A 12,208-nucleotide genomic window follows, 5' to 3' on the forward strand; every position below is an offset into this window, starting at 1 on the left:
CAGACACATAGGCACACGCACACGGCCTCGTCCATGTATGGGCTATAAATCTGTAGCCACCAACTTTAACTTAGTCTCTTTCCCATTCTCTGGAGGGATTATTTCACTGCCAGATCATGGCCTCTTCTGGTGCTAGAGGACACGAGGAGGTCACCACAAAAGGGAATGACCTTGACTTCTTACCACCAAGTCCACCAGTCATCCTCCACCTGCTCCCATGTTTCTCCCTTCCTCTTATAAATCATGTCCCTTCTCTCAAGAAAGGCCAGTCCCTCTACTTCTTCTCTGGACCCCTCCCCTCCTGCCTTTGATGTCCCGAGTCTTCCCATTTTTAACCCCTCTAGCTTCCTTCTCTCTCCTCCCCTATACAGCCCAACTTGTCAGAGTTGCCCTGCTCACTGGCTCCACCTCCTCACTCCCCATTGACTCCTCACCCCACCAAGGTCGCCAAACACCTCCCCTGCCTGCCCTTGGCACTCGGTTTATTTCCCCTCAGCACTTCCAGCCTGGTGCGCATGTGCACACCCTCCTCATTCCAAACATTCTCCTCTTATTTCTTCCCATCCTTTCCTGTCTAGTCTTTCTCCTTCTCCTTCTCTAGCTTCTCCCCACCCCTGCCTGACCCTTAAGGATTGGGGTAGTTTGACAAAGATTCTCTCTTGGACCAAACTTGATTCTGGTTCTTCCGAGTCCTCTTCCAAACCAGGTCCTGACCATGACTGTGGCCACCTTAGTTCAGTTGCAGCAAAAATCCTTTGGTGTGGGGACACTTTGGTTCGCCGTGCACAGGCTCCCTGTCAAACTCCCTTGCAAGAATCCCCTTGCTCCAGCCTCCTTTCTCCTGGACACCTTCCACCTGCTGACCCGCACCACTTCCAGGCTATACATCTCCCCTTGTCCCTGCTGTCTGGTGCTGAGCTGCTTGACCTCAGACAAAATCCCTTCCCCTGGCCATGCAGGGCGTACGTCCCCTGGCTTCTGCAGCACTCACTGAGTGCTTGCGAGAACGACCCTGAGGCCTCCCAGCCTCTGAAACAAGGTTTCTGTGCACAGGATTTGTTTGCATGAGCCCGACCTCACTTCTGCTGTAAAGTCCACACAGCAGTCCCTTTTTAAGTCTGCCTTCCCACATCTACAGGCATCAGGAATAATTCTCCTTCAACAAGTTGTTTGAAGGGGCTTTTACTCTGTGTAACTGACCATAAAAACGGGGGTCATCACTTTCTTGAGATGAAGACACGTACTAAAGTCCAGCCATCCCACTTCAGCTCATCCACACGAGCCAAGAATGCAGTGCTGTTTCCGTGAAAAATTAAAAATCCACCATCTATCCACAAGGGAGTGAATAAACCCTGGCATATTGATTCAACAGGATATTTCACAGCAGTTAAAGTGAGTTAGGGAGCTACAGGTATCAACGTGGCTAAATCTTGAAAATGTAACATTGAGTAAAAAAAAAGCAATTTTCGGGCCTCCCCGGTGGTGCAGCGGTTGAGCGCTGGGTTGCGAAGCTGCCCGCGGCCTCTGCGGCGCCGGTTCGATCCCCGGCTGCTCCCCGGCCACCAGAGGAGGTCCCACATGGCGCGCAGACCTCTCCTGCCGCCCGCTGCTCCCCTCAGCAGTGTACTTCGGTCCTTCTGCCTGCTCTGCTCCCCACTCTGGCTCTGGTGAATTCTCTCACCCTCCCGCGCTTCTGACTGTACCCAGTGCATGTATAAACAAAACAAACAAATATAATAAATAAATAAATAAAAACATGCCTCTATAAAAAAAAAATTAAAAAAAAAAAAAAGCAATTTTCAAAAGGATTCGTTCAAGACCACAGCATTTATGTACATTTGGAAAACATCAAGTGATACTATATATTCTTATGGATACACACAGATGTAGCGAAAGTTTAAAAACAGACCAGGAAGCACACACATCAGCTCCAGGCCTGTGACGACCCTGTGGAGGGGGGCACGTGCAGGGCAGCTGTCAGACTGTTTCTTAAAACAAAAAACAGAGCTCTCTGGCTTGGACCTGATTTGTAGTGATGCAGCTAAACGCACTACAAAGGTCGGGTCAGAATTGTGGGGAGAAATGGGACTCAAGGAGTCTTCACCATCAGGAGATGGGGAAGAAAATGGAAAGCAGGCAGACGCCCTGCACACTTGCTGCTCCTGTGCTATAATCAAGATGAAGGGCCTCCTTGGTGGCACAAGGGATTAAGTTGCAGCACTATGAAGCTATCCGCAGCCACTGCAGCATGAGTTGGATCCCTGGCTGGGAGCTACCCACATGGCACAGCAGACCTCTCCTGTCTTGCCCGTTGCTCCCCTCAGCAGTGTATTTCAGTTAATCAACCTGTTCTGCTCCCAACTGTCTCTGGGGAGAGTGCACCTCTGCCCTGTACCCCAGTTCTTGTATGCATAAATACATAAATCTTTAAAAAAAATCAAGATGAAAAGATGGGATGACAGGATGGGGTGTGGCCCTGGGGTCCTTGCGTGCACAAGCAGCAGCCGTGCCTGACTTATAGCCCCACTTTTGCCATCACGGTGAGGCCCCCACTGAAAGGCCAGGAGAAGCTCAACCCCTGGAAACACTGTTAACCTATAGCAAATGGGTTCATTTAGGTAACAACAACTGCAAAAACTGGCTGAAGTGGATTATGTGTGAGAAAGTTCTGGTGATGTTATTTCCTGTCTGTTAAAGATATTCAACAATAAAAATTTTGACAAGACTTTTCAACGTGTAATTAATTGCCTGGATTATGCAGGCTTTGGGTTGTCAAAGTAGGCTCAACTGCTAGATGGAGGTTTTAGATACCACACTCAGCATCACACCACCCAGCCCTGTATGGATTTCCAAAAACCCTAACTGCCAAATATATTACACATAATTAAGCTCGGGAAACTGGTTTATTCTGGGAACATTTACCAAAACTCTATTAGCGCCTTGGAAACAAGTGGTCTTAAGATTTAAATCAGGGGTTCACTTTTGGCTTCATACCCAGATCACGTGGGGAGCTTATAGCAAGAGATTTTAGCACCATCACTTACAAAGCTGAGCCCACAGATCAGGAGGAAGGCTTCTGTACCTGTAAAAGGTGGCTCTCACATGCAGCCCAAGCTGGAATCTGGTTTGCACGCATGACTTTGGAGAGGAACTTAACCTTTCTAACAACTTTAAAAAGCCACACCATTCACTTGGGTCCAGGATCATGCGCCAAGAGTGTCATCTTTTCCCTGCTCCTCCAGCCTCTGCCCTGTTGTCTGGCTTTAATTTTTTTATTTTCTTCTGAACAGGTAACCAGGTTCTGTAAACATTAATACTTAGAACACTCCTTAAAGGAAGCAGAAGAGTGCCCACAACATGTAATTCAGCAAACTACAGGACCCAACTGGTCTGCAGTTCCCAGAAAGAGGCTGTGGAACAGGAGGGTGGCTCTCCAGAGGTTGCCAATTCAGTCCTGAAAAACAGCAAGAGCGCCAAGTTCAACAGTTCCCCCATGGTCACTGGAGCTCCGGATAACTCAGAGTCCAGTGGGTTAGGAAGGACGCACAAGGACAAGGCCACTGGAACATCGGCTTGGCTGAAGGACCAGCTTGAGAACACACTACTAGCCATGACCCCACTACTATCATCACCATCACCAACTACCCAAGGGGCCTGATCCTCTGGCAGTAACACACTTTTAGAGGCAAATTGGGTTGAGGCAAAATTGAGTTTCTTGCTATTGCTACAGTGTAAATCTACTCACTCCTCTGCAGAAGGAGCGGGCCATCTGCCCGAGGATCAGGCGGAAATGCAAACCGAGCATGACTTCCCAGCAGCCCTTCCTCTGAACCAGAGGGCTGTACTGCAGTAGCAGATGGGTATTTGCAGCTGCCACGAGCCTGACTTGGAGAATCCATCCCAAATGGGTGGGATCGAAGGCCAGTTCCACTCTATTAACCCGCTTTAATTCAAAAAATCTGTCCAAGGCTGTCACATATCTGCAGGGATAACACAAAGCCCTTAACAGGGCAACTATGAAATCCTCTTGCTGATGCTGCCACAGGAATGTTGCTCTTAAAGAAATCAAGCGCAGGACCTCCCCGGTGGCGCAGCGGTTGAGCGCTGGGTTGCGAAGCTGCCCGCGGCCTCTGCAGCACCGGTTCGATCCCCGGCTGCTCCCCGGCCACTGGAAGAGGGTCCCACATGGCGCGCAGACCTCTCCTGCCGCCCGCTGCTCCCCTCAGCAGTGTACTTCGGTCCTTCTGCCTGCTCTGCTCCCCGCTCTGGCTCTGGTGAATTCTCTCACCCTCCCGCGCTTCTGACTGTACCCAGTGCTTGTATAAATAAATAAATCTTAAAAAAAAAAAAAAGAAATCAAGCGCAGTCTAATGGAACATTTCTCCCATTGATAACTCAGAACAACTGGCCAGAGAGGCCATAACTGGCCCCAGAGGAGAAAAACAAGATTAAAAATTTAATAACTTGATATGACACAAAGAAGGTTCTGGTTTGGACCCAAATAAAACCAACCTAGCTCTACTGGAGACTGTAAAATTTCCACTCCTGGCCGCTGTATATGTGTCAATCTTTGGTCCACTGATAAAAGGAAAGCTCCAGATTGGTGGGGCACTGTGCACAAGGCCGCAGCCAGGGCTGACTCACATATGGTGCAGCAGACCTCTCCTGTCTCGCCTTTTATTCCCCTCAGCAGTGGATTTCAGTGTATCTGTCTGTTCTGCTCCCCTGCCTCTGGTGAGTCCTCTCACCCACAGGACCTCTGGCCTACACCCCAGTTCTTCTATGCAATAATGTCTTTTTAAAAAATTCAATAGAGGGGCCTCCCTGGTGGCGCAGCGGTTGAGCGCTGGGTTGAGAAGCGGCCTGCGGCCTCTGCAGCACCGGTTCGATCCCTGGCTGCTCCCCGGCCACCGGAGGAGGGTCCCACATGGCGCGCAGACCTCTCCTGCCGCCCGCTGCTCCCCTCAGCAGTGTACTTCGGTCCTTCTGCCTGCTCTGCTCCCCGCTCTGGCTCTGGTGAATTCTCTCACCCTCCCGCGCTTCTGACTGTACCCACTGCTTGTATAACAAAAAACAAACAAACAAACAAATAAATAAATAAAACATGCCTCTAAAAAAAAAAATTCAATAGAGAATAGGTAGAATCTCTTTGTATTATTCTTACAACTGCAGAAGAATCTATCTACTGAAAGTAAAGTTAAATTTTTTTTTTTTATCATACCACCAACCAAACGAAAAAAGTTACTTTAAAATTGGAGGAACCAAATGCTATAACTGTAAAATGACAGGAATTTGTCTGGCTTTTGAGAATTATGTCAGCTATTTATAAGAATTTAATGAATATGTAAATGCCCCATTTATGCCAAATAATTTTCAGCAGCTGTTTAAAACGTGAACATTTAAGAGGCATTCCTACAAGACATAGCCGTAGAGGGAAGGTGATCCCTGCCAAGTCTATACAAGAAATACAAGGTTAAATGCCACCAAGCTTAATGACACTTATTGCCTGTAAGTTCTTTAGGTTAATCAGACTAAGCAAAATGGGAGCTTTGTTTTCACAATGGACCGGTGTGGCCAACAAGTAATTGTGCAAGGTATTATTTAGCACAGTTTGAAATTGGCATGGATCTGGCCCGATGACCTGATCAGCCAGTTGTAGGCACAGGCCACATTCTTCCACCCGCCTCAGCCTCTGTGACAGGGGGAGGCCAAGTCCCACCAAGGCAGCCAGTTCCCATCACGCCAAGCAAGACGGGAGGTGGGGGCCAGTGCGGAGTCACTCATTAATGCTCTTTCATCCTTTAGCAACATGACGTTCCTCCGTAAACTATGCATGTTTATGCTCTATCTCCTTTAGCTCAGGAATTCCCAGTCTGCCTTTAGCCAGACATTTTATCGACTAAATCCAGGACAGTCATTTTAAGATTTAATTCAAAGATTTAATTATGTATCTTGAAACTTCACCAGAATCTCTCCAACCTTTGCTTGCTTTCGCCACAGACGGTGGCTTCTGTTCTAAGTGTTCTCCAAACTTTTCGAAATATAACCTGTTCCTTGTACTCCTCATTCCAGCGTCTGGCAGATCTTAACAGTACTATCTAACCTTTTAGAAGAATCGCTTGAGAGCGCCTCAGGAGAGCCTAAATGAGCCAAGGCAGGGCACAGTGCCAGGGTGACAGCATAAAGGAAACCTGTTTGCCTTCTGTGTGACCTTAGGCAAATTAGGAAGGTCACTTTCCCAAACAGCCAGTGCACAAAATCAAAACCAGAAGTCCCTCTATTTCCAAAGAAATCTTAAAAAATAGGATTATGACTGAACTTGTTAGGGGGAAAAGGCTGTCCTACAGCTAATCCCATACTGGCTTTGTGGACTCCACTCCCACCCCAGACCAAAGCCAAAGACACTGGGAACTCCAAATCCCATCCCCACCCAAGGGAAGGTGGCTAGGACCTGAGGGTGGGGTTAAGCAGCCAGGTGGGTATAAAGCCAGACCCGTGGGCTTTGGGGGGGGGTCCCCCAGTGCCTTTGGGTTTCCAGGTCAGCGGAACAGGTAGGACGCATTAAAGACTTTATTTCCCTATTTTCTCCCTGAGTTGTACATTTTCCTTATTTCCTTTTTCCTTGTAAATAAACCTTTTATGAACCTTTTGTGTGTGCCTGCAGTGGAGTATTCATAAGTCCCTTGTAAGCGCGGGTGAGGACCCACAACCAGGCAACCCGTTCAATATCGGGGCTGCTCTATTACAAACTTACTTTTATTTTTAAGATGATGCAATTACCTTGGGTTCAACACCTTACCAGGTACCGGAACTATCCTGACTCACTCTCCTCTCCAGGAACACCAGGTTGTTTTCAGAAAGAACGTGGACAGTAGAAGTCAGGAGACTTAAGTTCCAGACCAAGACTTGCCTTTTAATAGGCCTGCAGCGGCCCGGCGGACACCAAAGAGTCAAATCTCATATACTGTTCCAACTTGTTTTCCTCCTTTCCCCTGAAACTGGCCAGGGTCTACTTGTTCTGGTTTGTCTTGTACTTCTCAAAACACGCAGCCTGTTCTCTCTGGTTGTTTTATTATATGTGGGAATGATTTTGTTTGCACTTTTGCTGTAAGAGCCTGCCAATTCTTTTTTTCTTTTTTTTTTTTTTAAGATTTATCTATTTAGGGCCTCCCCTGGTGGTGCAGCGGTTGAGCGCTGGGCTGCGAAGCTGCCCGCAGACTCTGCAGCACCGGTTCGATCCCCAGCCGCCGGCGAGGGTCCCACATGGCGCGACGGACCTCTCCTGGCGTCCGCTGCTCCCCTCAGCAGTGTGTTTCAGTCAGTCTGACTGTTCTGTTCCCCACTCTGGCTCTGGTAAATTCTCTCACCTTAATGCGCTTTTGACTATACCCAGTGTTTGTAATAAATAAATAATTAATTCTTTAAAAAAAAAAAAAAATTATCTATTTATACAAGAAATGGGGTACAGGTCAGAGGTGTGGGAGAGTGAAAGAATTCACCAGAGAGAGCGGGGAGCAGAACAGGCAAATGGACTGAAGACATTGCTGAGGGGAGCAGCGGGCGAGGCAGGAGAGGTCTGCTGCGCCATGTGGGTATCTCCCTGGCCGGGCGGGAATCAAACTGGCGCTGCAGAGGCTGCAGAGAGCTTCACAGCACGGCGCTCAACCTGCTGCGCCACCAGGGAGGCCCTCTGTTTTTTTTTAAGATTTATTTATATACGCACACAAGAGTTGGTACAGGCCAGAGGTGCGGGGGCATGTGTGTGTCTGTGTGTGTGTGTGTGTGAGGATTAGCCAGAGACAGATTGGGCAGCAGAACAGGCAGATGACTGAAATACACAGCTGAGGGGAGCAGCGGGCGAGACAGGAGAGGTCTGCTGTGCCATGTGGGTTGCTCCCTTGTGCCACCAGGGAGGCCCAAGAGCATGCTAATTCTGAAAAAAGTACAATCGTCAGAAAGCTACATTATTATAATTGTCCAAAGTCCTACATTAACTCTCCTCTTGCTTTGCCTATCACCTGTATCTCTAGCTCTGATTTTTTTGTCAGTTTCCAGATCCACTTCCTGCCCAGCTCTCACCTGCCACTCCCCTGGCCCCCAAACACTTCAAGGTCTACGTTTCACAGATACTTTTAAAGGTGTGAAACAGAACGAACCATTTCCTTTGGTTCCCTAAGCCACGTTTCCTCCAGATGTCTCAATCTTGGTCCGTCACTAAGCCACTCCGTTTTGAATCCACCTAGTCTTCCATTTCAAGATCATAACCAAGCCATCTCAAGCCTCCCTTTATTAATCTGTCTTCCTTTCTAACCACCAGTGATAGCACCCTCATTGAGGGCCTTCTTTCACTGCAGGGGAACTTTTGAAATGATCTACATGATGTTTGAACTTTCAAGTTCCTTCTGCAAATTAATAACCAGCTGACCCTGTTCAACCCTTTGGTAAATAGCACCTCAGAATTCAGTGGTTTTGTTAGGGGAAAGGATGTCCTGAGCTAATTTCATACAGGCTTTGTGGACTCTACCCCCACTCCAGACCAAATCCCATCACCACCAAAGAGAAGGTTGCTGGGACCTGAGGGTGGAGTTATGCAGCCAGGTTTGGCATAAAAACCAGACACGTGGGCCTTAGGGTCTCTCTCTCGCCTCTTGGCTTCACGGCTCTTGGCTCACCCCCAGCTCTGAGTGCCATTTGGGATTCCAGATGGGCAGAACGGGTAGGACGAGAACTTCTAACGGGCAGGTGGCATGGGGTGCATGCCAGTGCTGCAATCTGATAATTCTATTGTTAGGGGGAAATGATGTCCTGAGTTAATCCCAGCGCCATTTTGGGATTCCTGATCGGCGGATTGGGTAAGACTCATTTAAAACTTTGTCTCCCACTTTTCTCCCAGAGCTGTACATTTCCTCATTTCCCCTTCCCTTGTAAATAAACCTTTTATTAACCTTTCACGTGTGCCTGCAGTAGAGCATTGATAAGTCCTTTTAAGCGCGCAGGTGAGGACCCACAGTCTGGCACCCCGTTTTGTATCGGGGTTGCTCTACAACACTATGACAAGAAGAGATTGAAGACTGCCTTCTAGTTCCTTCTCTGGGACATGGAGTTGTTGTAGAGCAACCCCGATACAAAACGGGGTGCCTGACTGTGGGTCCTCACCCGCGCGCTTAAAAAGGACTTATTAATGCTCTACTGCAGGCACACGTGAAAGGTTAATAAAAGGTTTATTTACAAAGGGAAGGGGAAATGAGGAAATGTACAGCTCTGGGAGAAAAGTGGGAGACAAAGTTTTAAATGAGTCCTACCCGATCCGCCGATTAGGAATCCCAAAATGGCACTCTGAGAGCTGGCCGCCAGCCAGGAGCCGTGAAGCCAGGAGGCGAGTGATCGCGAGCCAGAGAGAGCCCAAGGCCCACGTGTTTGGTTTTTTATATCCAACCTGGCTGCCCAACTCCACCCTCAGGTCCCAGCCACCCTCCCTTGGTGGTGACGGAATTTGTCTTTCCCAGAGTCTTGATGGCTTTAGTCTGGAGTGGGGGTGGAGTCCACAAAGCCTGTATGGGATTAACTCAGGACATCACTTCCCCCTAACAGAGTCACTAATACCTGCTTTATAAGTCAGAGGAAGAGGGCCTTCCTGGTGGCACAAGGGGTTAAGCAACGCACTATGAAGCAATCTGCAGCCTCTGCAGCATGAGTTCAATCCCTGGCTGGCCAGGAAGCAACCCACATGGCACAGCAGACCTCTCCTGTCTCTCCACTGCTCCCCTCAGCAGTGTATTTCAGTTGATCTGCCTGTTCTGCTCCCCACTCTGTTTCTGGTGAATCCTCTCACACCCCCACACCTCTGGCCTGTACCCCAGTTCTTGTATGCATAAAGGTCAAAATGGCCCGGCCAGTTAGGTACAGAAGCCCAACCCCGCCCATCTATGACAAGGGATCCCAGAAGCTGATCAGTGGAATGCCTTCTTGATAAGATTAAAACCAGGGTGGGGGGGATTTAGGGTGTGATCTCAATGACAATACTAAGTCATCAAGTAGATAAGTGGCTGGAGGGCAGACTCAAACAATCCCCAATCTTCTACACCCTTCCCCTTTCTTTAATCTCCCCCTTAATTTCCTTTTGCTCCTCCCCCTTACAACAGATGATCTTGCTCTTCAGCAGCATCCTGCACTGTGTAAGCTGCTCCATGACTCCTGTTTCTTTGTCAGTGTGGTGTTGCCCGATGCAACACTTTGCTTCTCCCCTTAAACTCCCTGTCATCTCTCCCTCCTCTGAACCCAGAGACTGTGGACCCCTTAAGACTTGTACTAGTTCTCGGGCCTCCCCTGGTGGCGCAGCAGTTGAGCGCTGGACTGCGAGGCTGCCCGCAGCCTCTACAGCACTGGTTCGTTCTCCGGCCGCTGGCAAGGGTCCCACAAAAAAAAAAAAAAAAAAAAAAAAAAAAAGACTTGTACTAGTTCTCAAGAGATGAGGTGAGCTGGATATTGTTCTAACCTCACCACTAAAAGATTAACTTCTTATAGTGGTGTCAAGGGTCTTTATTTTATCTGCCATAGCATTCAGTGCCCCTGTAGGTGCTGTAATAAGAGCTAACATTTAATGACTGCCAACTTTATGCCAGGCCCTATTTTCAGTGCCTCACATGTACATATGAGTCCTTTCATCTTCACAGTATGATGTCGATACTGTTATTCTCTTCCTCGATCACCTTCTATCACTTTCCTGCTGAGTGACTGGCCAATCTTCACATCAAAAGACTAAACTTTTTAGAATGGTTGTGAGAATTAAATGAGAGGACCCAGATAGGAAGCCAAGAACATACCTATCACACATTATGCGGTCAATAAATACATGTCCGGGTATTAAACTAAAGAGTGAAACTGTGAAACTCAGGGGCTTTATTTGTCTTAGCTATTAACCAACAATTATAAAACAGTATTAAATAGTAACCATAAAAAAGTCTTCATTTCTTTGTGACAATATGTTAACATGGCTTTCCCAATTCTCTCTTTTTTTAAGAGATTTATTTTTATTTATTTATGCATACAAGAGCTGGGTGTCGGCCAGAGGTGTGCGTGGGGTGACTCGCTTTCTTTTGCTAATTCTCTTAATACCTCAAGGCTATTAAACAGTCAACTTAATTATCTCAGACAAAGAGTTCTGCCTGCAGGCATCTGACTGGAGCAGCAGCAGATGCGCCTCTGATTCATTAAATTAATGCCAGGAAACATAAAAAGGCAACAGCTAGCAACGGAGGCTCCTAACGCAGCTTACTGACAGCAGGACGCGGCCTCCACCTGTGCGAGGGTTCAGCAAACCAGGAGGAAGGTCGTGCGGCGAGCAAGCGCGCCGCAAAGCTGCACCAGGGCTGCTGCACAGCCGACGCCCGGCGTGGGTGCACGGCGCGGGCCGACAGGTGGCCGCGTCCAGAGCAGGCTGAGTTCAAGGCCCGTCCACGGCGGACGCTCCGCCCGCGGCCGCGCGCGACGGGGCAGAGGGAGCCGCTCGCTGACCCCGAGGCCCCCGACCCCGAGGCCCCCGACCCCGAGGCCCGCCCCAGCCGCGCAGCAGGGCGGGGGGCGCCGCGGGAACGGGGCGGCCCGCGGCTCAGCCCCTGGAGCGGCAGGTGCAGGGCCCCGCGAAGGCGACCCGGGCCAGCCCCCGGGAAGGTGACCCTCGGCTCCCGCGCCCTCGCGGCCCGCCCGGGACACCCCGAGGTCGCGGGGCCGCGGCCGCGGCGGCCGGGCCGAGGGCGGGGCGGGAACCCCGGTCCCGTTAGCAGACGCCGAGGGCGCCCGGGCCGGAGGCCGCCCCGCGAGCGCACTCACCCGCGCGCCGCCGCGCAGGAGCCGCCCCGCCACAGCCGCCGTCATGGCCGCCATCGCCGCCGCCGCCGGCCCCGAGTCCGGTCCCGCCGGCCCCGCGCAGTCCCGCTCGCAGGCCCGGGCCCGCCGCCAGCGCCGCGACCCAGGGAGGGCCCGGGGGCGGGCACGCCGGGCCGCGCCCCCGCCGCGCCCCCGCCACGCCCCCGCCGCGCCCCCGCCACGCCCCCCACGCCCGTCGCCCCGCCCCGGGCTACGGAGCCGCAGGAGAGACAAACCGCCCCCGCTCCGCGCCCCCCGCCCTGCTCGCGCGAGACTTGGGCGGGCGGCGGGGCGGGAAGGGAGCCCGAGACACAACAAACATGGCGGCGGCGGCGACGGCGGC

The 12,208-nt window shown here is 50.5% G+C and overlaps 1 protein-coding gene across 1 annotated transcript in view; it reads right to left on the minus strand.

The window, feature by feature from the left end:
* The window catches only part of ACADSB (acyl-CoA dehydrogenase short/branched chain), a 35,455-nt gene extending 23,585 nt beyond the window's left edge, over positions 1-11,870 (minus strand). The window contains exon 1 of the mRNA XM_037496929.2: positions 11,830-11,870. The gene's annotated coding sequence lies outside the window, so the exon portion shown is untranslated. The remainder of the gene's footprint in view (positions 1-11,829) is intronic.
* Positions 11,871-12,208: the final 338 nt, after the last annotated feature.

The sequence above is a fragment of the Talpa occidentalis genome, unplaced genomic scaffold (assembly GCF_014898055.3).
Source record: "Talpa occidentalis isolate TD23 unplaced genomic scaffold, MPIMG_talOcc4v2.1 talOcc4.8, whole genome shotgun sequence".
NCBI classification, from domain to species: Eukaryota; Metazoa; Chordata; class Mammalia; order Eulipotyphla; family Talpidae; genus Talpa; species Talpa occidentalis.